The 10,000-nt window shown below is 42.9% G+C and overlaps 1 protein-coding gene across 1 annotated transcript in view; it reads right to left on the minus strand.

Moving 5' to 3' along the window:
• zfpm2a (zinc finger protein, FOG family member 2a) overlaps positions 1–10,000 on the minus strand; it is a gene marked incomplete at both ends in the record, with an annotated part of 20,547 nt that overhangs the window by 10,179 nt on the left and 368 nt on the right. The window lies entirely within an intron of this gene.

Here is a 10,000-nt window from a genome sequence, read left to right on the forward strand (position 1 = left end):
TGTGGATGTGTGTGCAATGAGTGTAGATCAGGGGTTCTCAAACTTTTTTATACCACGACCCCATTTTATTTAGGATTTTTCTTGGCGACCCCACACACTTAACACATTGAGTGCCACGGACGCGTTTTGTCGTTAGTTCATGCCGACCTTTGAGTGCCCCCGACGCTATATAGCGTTTGTTTGTAGTTTTTCTTTTATTGGCGATTTTAATTCATATTTCATCAATCGAGCCTCACGCTAGTGTTGCAGACTCTCTCTGAGCTCAATTGGGAAGATACCGCCCCCTATCGTCTCTCCCTGTGTAACTGCACCCCATTACTTTACACTGACGAAGGGGGAGTGGCCAGTTTCCTCATTTTACTTTTCCCTCAAGCCAACTGAAGAATCCATTGTGCTCGCCGGCCCGGAAAACGCGTGGATTATGTATTTACAGTACCCAACACTGTAATCAATAAGCGTGATCGATATTTGGAATGGCAATCAGGAATTGGAATAATCTTTTTGGATAACATCTGATCTCAGGTAAGGAATTTATTTTACCAGTCTTAGGATAATCAGAGCTATTTTCACCTATATATCAGCGTTTGCCCTATGCGTGTGTGTGTGTGTGTGTGTGTGTGTGTGTGTGTGTCTGTGTGTGCGCGATCAGGAAATGAGAGAATCGATATTTCAGCCCGCCTCTATAGCGTGCATAAGTACACATGCTATCGATAATCTAGCGTTTATTTGAAAACGATTCATAAATAGGCCGAAAAATTACAACGTGTTTGTGTATTCCAGAATATTCCAGTAAATGCCTTTTATCACGGAATCTATATATTTTCCTTGAAAACTAGGGCTTTTCAAAATGCTATAAAACGGAAATGAACCGATTAAAAAACTATCCGTTTCGACAATGTTGACTGCAAACAAGTCATTGATAAGCGACAGGCAGATTAGACACATAGCCATAATTTAAGACAGAGATTATGCGTTCACAACGCTATCATTGAAGTGGGTGGTGGCATTTAACCATGCTTTACCATGTTAATGGCCGGCACTGAAAGTGTTAATGTATCGCGTAATTTCAACGTGGAAATAAGGAATATCAAAATAAAAGCACACATTGTTGAACTTGATCATGCATATTTATTAGAAAATGTAATTACAGCACTATGTTATCAATGAAATGTATTAATATTATCAAAAAAAGCAACGGAATTGTTTCTGTATACACATTTATAAAACAAGGCATATTTAGCCTAAATATGTTGCCAGAACATGAAAAGAAAATGCGCTCACATGCGCTTTGGCCCGCTTCTACTCTGAAAATCCGGCCTCACAGAGGTATGTTGATGAGAAGGGGACACGCTTTCTCAGCGCAGCATTACACAACCCTGGGTACTCGTTCCGGACTGATATCCAGAACTTCGCGAGGGCCTGTCCAGTGAACTTGACTTTCAGTAGCTCGTCACACAAATGACGAATTACCCCAAAATATCCGCTGATTAACCTGGAGTGTCACTAATGGAGTTTCGTAATCCAGCTCATTATCAGCACATGTATCTGCCAATGGGCTGTTTTTGTCTGCAAGGAAAATCTGCGCTTCTTCTCTGAGTTAAAAAAGGCGATTTAATACTCTGCCTCGAGATAGCCACCTCACTTCAGTGTGGTATAGCAGCTGGTTATGTGTAGAGCCCATTTCATCGCGACCAACCGGCACCGCTTCTGACAACAAACCTATCCATTGCGAGTCCAGGTTACACACAAAAGACCACACCCCCGGCCCCCTCCCGCGATTATACATGCGCAAAATGTAGTGAGATGTGTATTGGAATACGTGTGTCGGCCTCCATTGATGAAGGGGCGAGACATGGCAAATACACACAGCTGCCGGGTGGAAAACTCGAGTCAATTGATGTTTCAGCCTGGCATGGCCCCATGTCTTCATTATGACAAACATCAAGTGCCGGCGCCGCTTCCCGAACATAATCTCCAAGCGGCTGGTTGCGTTCACACTGGTTCGGAACATGAAAAATCTGTGCTCAGTATAGTAGTGTACATAAGACCCAGTGTCTCATCCGTAGCTAACATTGTATTGCACTATCGCAGGACCTTAGCATGTCTTACCATGCCTTTTGTAAACTTTATGTACATTATACCTGTTATGTCTTATTCTTATTACTTGTATTATTGCACAAATGTCTTATTCTCATCCTATTCTTATTACTTGTATTATTGCACAATCGCTGCGGGCATGACCCCCCCGCATTTCACTGTATGCTTGTATGCCGTGACAAATAAAACTCTTGACTTGACTTGACTTGACTTCTTAGAGGGCCGATCTAAAGCCTCCGTCATGTTCCGAACCAGTTACTCCCGGTGTGAACGTGCCGGCCGGTTAGAGACTACGCTGGGGAACCGTCTCCGGTGTGAAAGGCCTGGTGGTCTGGAGGAGGCTGGAGCCAGCAGTGCAGCCGCTAGCAGAGCTGTCTAGAGCAGTGAGACGGGTCCTTCACTTATTACATGCTTGTGTTTTTGGATGAAATATTCCTCTGAAATCTTCTGAACATAGAGAGAGGAGGGGGAGGGCAATTGGAAGGGAAGATAGAGATAGAGAGAGGGAGAGAGAGGGAGAGAGAGAGAGAGAGATAGAGAGAGAGAGAGAGAGAGAGAGGGGGAGAGAGACAGACAGACAGACAGACAGAGATATACCGAGAGAGAGAGAGAGATACAGAGAGAGAGAGACAGACAGAGAGAGACCGAGAGAGAGACTGAGAGAGAGAAAGAGAGAGAGAGAAAGAGAGACAGACAGAGAGAGAGAGACAGAGAAAGAGAGAGACAGAGAGAGAAAGTGAGAGAGAGAGAGAGAGAGAGAGAGAGAGAGAGAGAGAGAGAGAGAGAGAGAGAGAGAGAGAGACAGAGAGAGAGAGGAGGTTTTAGATAATATTTATCTCAACACATGACAGGCTTTTCAGCCGCACTTCATTTTCCATTGAAGAGATTAAAGTTTTTAATATGACTATTTACAGAAATCTGGCTGAGGAGATAACAACACCATGATACTAAATGGCAGAATTAGGACATTGTTTCAGGAGCAAAGCCGGACAATTAATTAAAAGCGCACTGTTGGCTTTCAAAGATGTGCAAACATTCCGACAGAGTGACGGGCCGAGGAGGGGGGGTTTGATTTGAGCCCAGCTGTTGGACTAACGAGAGTCCTGGGGAGAGGTGTGCAGGCAGGCAGGGGAGGGGGGAGGTGCCCCGCCCGTCTCAAACACTGATTATTAACCATGTTTACACAAAGCCTGAGGAATCATAGGGTTTAAAAAAGAACGCCCCGTGGACAAGGTTAAGGTGTTTAGAGTGAGAATGCTTCTAGAAACAATCTGCTTTCTGTGGATTCAGTGGCTATACGAGGAACAAGATGTGAACACAGAGATGTGATTATTCCACGCTATTAAACCACAACATGTGTTAAACCACAACATGTATTAAATTACAACATGTGTTAAACCACAGCATGTATTAAACCACAACATGTACAGTATTAAACCACAACATGTATTAATATTAAACCACAACATGTATTAAATCACAACATGTACAGTATTAAACCAAAACATGTATTAAACCAGAACATGTATGAAACCAAAACATGTATTAAACCAGAACATGTATTAATATTAAACCAAAACATGTATTAAACCACAACATGTATTAATATTAAACCACAACATGTATTAAACCACAACATGTATTAATATTAAACCACAACATGTATTAAACCACAACATGTACAGTATTAAACCAAAACATGTATTAAACCAGAACATGTATGAAACCAAAACATGTATTAAACCAGAACATGTATTAATATTAAACCAAAACATGTATTAAACCACAACATGTATTAATATTAAACCACAACATGTATTAAACCACAACATGTATTAATATTAAACCACAGCATGTATTAAACCACAACATGTACAGTATTAAACCACAACATGTATTAAACCACAACATGTATTAATATTAAACCACAACATGTACAGTATTAAACCACAACATGTATTAATATTAAACCACAACATGTATTAAACCACAACATGTATTAATATTAAACCACAATATGTATTAAACCACAACATGTATTAATATTAAACCACAACATGTATTAATATTAAACCACAACATGTATTAAACCACAACATGTATTAATATTAAACCACAACATGTATTAATATTAAACCACAACATGTATTAAACCACAACATGTACAGTATTAACCAAAACATGTATTAAACCACAACATGTATTAATATTAAACCACAACATGTATTAATATGAAACCAGAACATGTATTAAACCACAACATGTACAGTATTAAACCACAACATGTATTATGAAAACATTCTCTGTACAAGAATAAAACATAGACTAAAAACTGAAGTAGGCTTTTGCATTTATGTCGTGGCGTGTACAGACTTCTACAGAGCCTGGCCCCATTGACTTTGCATTAGTTCTGTGGCAGCAGGGTCGTGGCGTGTACAGACTTCTACAGAGCCTGGCCCCATTGACTTTGCATTAGTTCTGTGGCAGCAGGGTCGTGGCGTGTACAGACGTCTACAGAGCCTGGCCCCATTGACTTTGCATTAGTTCTGTGGCAGCAGGGTCGTGGCGTGTACAGACGTCTACAGAGCCTGGCCCCATTGACTTTGCATTAGTTCTGTGGCAGCAGGGTCGTGGCGTGTACAGACGTCTACAGAGCCTGGCCCCATTGACTTTGCATGAGTTCTGTGGTAGCAGGGTCGTGGCGTGTACAGACGTCTACAGAGCCTGGCCCCATTGACTTTGCATTAGTTCTGTGGTAGCAGGGTCGTGGCCGAGGAAAGGACATCGTCAGTAGGCAGGAAATGGGTCTCGGGTCCCAAAATTCTGAACTATCCCTTTAAAAAGATCCAAGAATGAATCGTCCCATTATTTCAATAAAGAAACATTTAAAAAAAAATTAATATTTCAAATTTCACAACGCAGTTTCGATTAAAACCTCTCTGGCCTCCCTATCTGCTGGCGGGGCTGGAAATTAGACGCGTACAAATGTGTCAATGGAGGGAAATGGTATTAAAATATGCCATCTTTCAAAGTCCCATTTGTGTGCAGGGGAGGGTGTGCGTGCGTGTGTATGTGTGTGTGTGTGTGATAGAGAGTGTGTGTGCGTGCGTGTGTGTGTGTGTGTGCGTGCGTGCGTGCGTGCGTGCGTGCGTGTGTGCGTGTGCGTGCGTGTGTGTGTGTGCGTGTGTGCGTGTGCCAGCCTCTCTTTAAAGAGCAGTGTCTATCTGTGGGCTGATCTGCTAGACGAGGACACACTTCAGCCTCTGCTCCTGGTGGTTTTGATTCTGTCACACCACACACTGCCTGGAGAGGGCCTTTGAATTGTTATCTGCTAATTAAAATAACAAAACTCCTCTCCACTGTCGGCCCCGGTTACCATCAAGGTAGATACCAAACGGCCTCTGATAACGGAGGGGGGGGGGGGGGGGGGGGGGGGGGGGTTGTATCGCAGTCATAAGTCTGGAAGTTTCTGTCCGGCTGTAAAGATCGTTGGGATTCGGAAGGATTTTCAGCTTACAACAAGAATTACCCACGAGGACCTTGATACTCGAGATACAAATCAATGGATCTGACGATACTGTTATCATGTTCTCTGCTCGGCTAAATGGAGGTCGATGGTGATGAAGACACTGAGGGAGGTGTTTTGTTAGCAGGGGCGTGGCCTCTGGGCTTTATGTACATACTGAGTCATAGGCCCCTCCCTCTATAGGGCGGTTCAGGGGCACAGTCCCCCAGAGAAACATGCTGAGAGTTTAGTATACATCTATTGTATGCATCAACAATCACTTTGGAAACCAGGTGCGACAACAATATACAACAACAATCACTCAGGAAACAATGTCAGTGACAACGCCTAGATGAAAACAGGACTAGAATCCAACGCCTAGATGAAAACAGACTAGAATCCAACGCCTAGATGAAAACAGGACTAGAATCCAACGCCTAGATGAAAACAGGACTAGAATCCAACGCCTAGATGAAAACAGGACTAGAATCCAACGCCTAGATGAAAACAGGACTAGAATCCAACGCCTAGATGAAAACAGGACTAGAATCCAACGCCTAGATGAAAACAGGACTAGAATCCAACGCCTAGATGAAAACAGGACTAGAATCCAACGCCTAGATGAAAACAGGACTAGAATCCAACGCCTAGATGAAAACAGGACTAGAATCCAACGCCTAGATGAAAACAGGACTAGAATCCAACACCTAGATGAAAACAGAATTAGAAACACTTGCACAAGAGAAGTCACAAATATGACCAGTTTTTTTTTATTATTATTTTTTATTTCAGTTTCTTATTACACTGAAATCACTCTCACTGTCAAACGAATTGAGCAGAGGAGCACAACGACGGTTTCGTTCAGGTTTTTCCCTACATTTCCTGAAGTGTTCTCACTCATTACTCAAGCGCATCCAAATTATCATCTAAAAGTTACACGTGGCATGATAGTGAAAATGAGTGTATAAAATATAGTATAACAAAGGAGGGAAGCTGTTGCTTACTGGGAGGGTGTTGCAGCACCCCCTAGTGGCAGTGGGTAAAGTCAGTATTGTGGAAAATGGATTTTGCCTAGTATTTGTATGGATTTGGCAGGCTGTTATATTATTTAGGCACTGGGGGGAAATTACATGGATAGGGTAAGAGTTTGACGTCTTTATATTATAATAAGCCTAGACTAGCTGGTCAGAATGATTCCCCTTGATGATGTCACAATGGTGATACAGGGGCGACTGTGGGTCAGGAGGTAGAGCGGTCGTCTGGTAATTGGAAGGTTCCTGGTTCGATTGTGGCTCCTCCCTGGCAGCATGTCGAAGTGTCCTTGAGCAAGACGATTAACCCCCTAACTGCTGCCGATGAGCTGGTTGGCACCTTGCGTGGTCGCCTCCGCCGTCAGTACGTGAATGTGAGGCATAAGTTAAAGTAAAGTGCTTTGGATAAAAGTGCTCTATAAATGCAGTCCACTTACCATTTACAAGCAATGAATTAGCTTTGATTAATCAGTTAGCTGTGCTTTGTGGAGCCAGGACCACTGCTTACCTAATGTACACTTTATTTTAATTTATTTCATTAACTTTTGGGCGTAGGGTAGCCAGGCAGGGGAAATAATTCATTCGAAAATTACAATTGGCAGTATTAGGGGGTGGGAAGCTGGTGGGTGGGGATCGGACGTTGTGGACAGCGACTCCTACAGGTCGGTTGGTGCGCCTGTACAGCAGAATCAGGAAGTATCGGGGGCAGCGCGAGCCTCCCACGCGTTACTCCTCGCCACTGAGAGATCGCGCTGTTCAGGTGAAAAGATGCGACGGCTGCCTCCTCGTGTACCCGAGGGGACACGTGATGCAAGGCTTGGTCCACATTGCAGCCGGCTTGTGGGAGTCATGGCCTAACAACGTTCGAGACAGGGGAGGGTAGAATTGGACAATGCGAAGTTGGGGACGGGAGAAAAATAGAAAAATTGGGAGAAAAAGTAGATACAAATAAAAAATAAAAAATTTGTGTTGCTACACACATCAAAACAGTGTGTCCAACACAAGGGAAGAACGAGGTGCTTGAAAACATCCAGGAGTCAGACACCCAGCTGGATCTGAGGAGTCATCTGAGATCAACACTGTATGTCAATATTCTGTCTATTATTTAATATGCAATAAACATTACGTTTTGAATGTTGCCTGGGAATGTCTAATAATAGCCATTGCCATGCTTAATTGTGTCTCATAAGTTGTTGCACCAATTTGTGGGTTGATATAATTTGTTACACAAAACATTTAGCCTAACCCTTTCTGACTACTAAAAGATCCCTCCAAAATGGCCCATTTAGACACAAAGACCTTGCAGAACACATTATAAAAATGCATGCTGTGATTTTGATATCTGGAGACATCTGGAGATTTGCATTTATCGGCGATTGGATGGTGAGCACTTCTGTTCCAGTAAATGGATCAGTAACCCCCTTATTGTCTAGGTACTGTAAGTCATATATCCCCTGAATGGCCCAGGTATCTGGTTTGTGGTAGTAAGGTGTCATGAGGCTGTGATTATCCTAGAGGTCACAATAGGTCATTGTATACAGTGAGTCAAGCTTAAAACATGGTCTCACTACAATGAAATTACTATGGGGACTAACATCATCACACATGCATAAAGCTGGGCTCATTGGATCCAGGAATGATCCAGGTCAAACTCAATTTATGCAATTCAAGACTGTTGAGGGACCACAGCATGCAGAAATAGGCAAATACACCATTTAAAAAATAGGCGAAAAGCTAAAAAATATGGGTTTGCCCCAAAACTGCATGTACAGAGGAGACTCTTGGGTATAGAACCTATTTTCATTCAGATATCATGAGCTAAGAGGTCAAATATATCTTTCCTTCGCCAAAATCGAACCCAACTTCAGCGCAATATATAACCATCTTGGACCGAGGGAATCTCAGGTATTCACAAAAATCACCAAGTGATAGAAAGAGACAGGGTTACCACCAAACAATAAAGACCTCTAAATAATCACTCTCTCTCTCTTTACTCACTAAGACGTCAGTACTAGTTACCGAACACCGCAAAAGGAACTGAAAATAAATAGACCTGCGTAGCCCAGTGAGGAGGAACAGGGAAACTGAAGAGATGAGGGCAAACCGGCGTCCAGAGTGCTGAGAGGGAGCCAGCTCAGGAGTATACAACAAACAGGTACAACAGGTACACATGTTGAAGATCTGTGTGGTGACTTCTGCAGATCCGTACACTACACTCCTAGAACCTGACACAGAACCATGCTCTCACTACCTGTAACAAGGAGAACAGGACTCGGCCCTGTGAACACTGGAAACCAGGGGCTAGATATAAACTTCACACACCGGGGACAATTAGACTCACACACCTGCCCCTCATCAGGGACAATCAACCCACTGACCCCAATGATTGACAGGTGCCACTCACAGTGAGTGACAGGTGCCTCAAACCTTCCCGGCAAGGTAGTAGAACAAGCGTAACATCAATGGATTCCTTTGGTGGTCTAGTTTCACGTGACGCTAGCTTAAACAATGAGCATGCGGCTGGCGGGGTGGGGGTTATGGGGCAAATAAAACACTCGAAGAAATACCAGACACATGACCTTAACCCTTTCACTACCACATTACAAAGGGTTTAACCCTTTCATTACCACACCACAGGGGGTTTAACCCTTTCACTACCACACTACATAAGGTTTAACCCTTTCACTAGCACACTACAGAGGGTTTAACGCTTTCACTACCATACTACAGAGGGTTTAACGCTTTCACTACCATACTACAAAAGGTTTAACCCTTTCACTACCACACTACAGAGGGTTTAACGCTTTCACTACCACACTACAGAGGGTTTAACGCTTTCACTACCACACTACAGAGGGTTTAACGCTTTCACTACCATACTACAGAGGGTTTAACGCTTTCACTACCAAACTACATAGGGTTTAACCCTTTCACTACCATACTACAGAGGGTTTAACGCTTTCACTACCATACTACAAAAGGTTTAACCCTTTCACTACCACACTACAGAGGGTTTAACGCTTTCACTACCACACTACAGAGGGTTTAACGCTTTCACTACCATACTACAGAGGGTTTAACGCTTTCACTACCAAACTACATATGGTTTAACCCTTTCACTACCACACTACAAAGGGTTAACACTTCCACTACCACACTACATAAGGTTAACACTTCTACTACCACACTACATAAGGTTAACCCTTTCACTACCACACTACACACGGTTAACCTTCTTTTGCACCAATTTAATGATTTAATGGTTAATGATCGCTACATCACTGTTTGTACAACTAACTACAGTTCTGTAGATTGATGGAAATGTTTTGCAGTACTTGGACACTGGCTACAGTTCTGTAGACTGATG

This window comes from Notolepis coatsorum, assembly GCF_963971535.1.
Source record: "Notolepis coatsorum genome assembly, chromosome: 19".
In the NCBI taxonomy this organism is placed as follows: Eukaryota; Metazoa; Chordata; class Actinopteri; order Aulopiformes; family Paralepididae; genus Notolepis; species Notolepis coatsorum.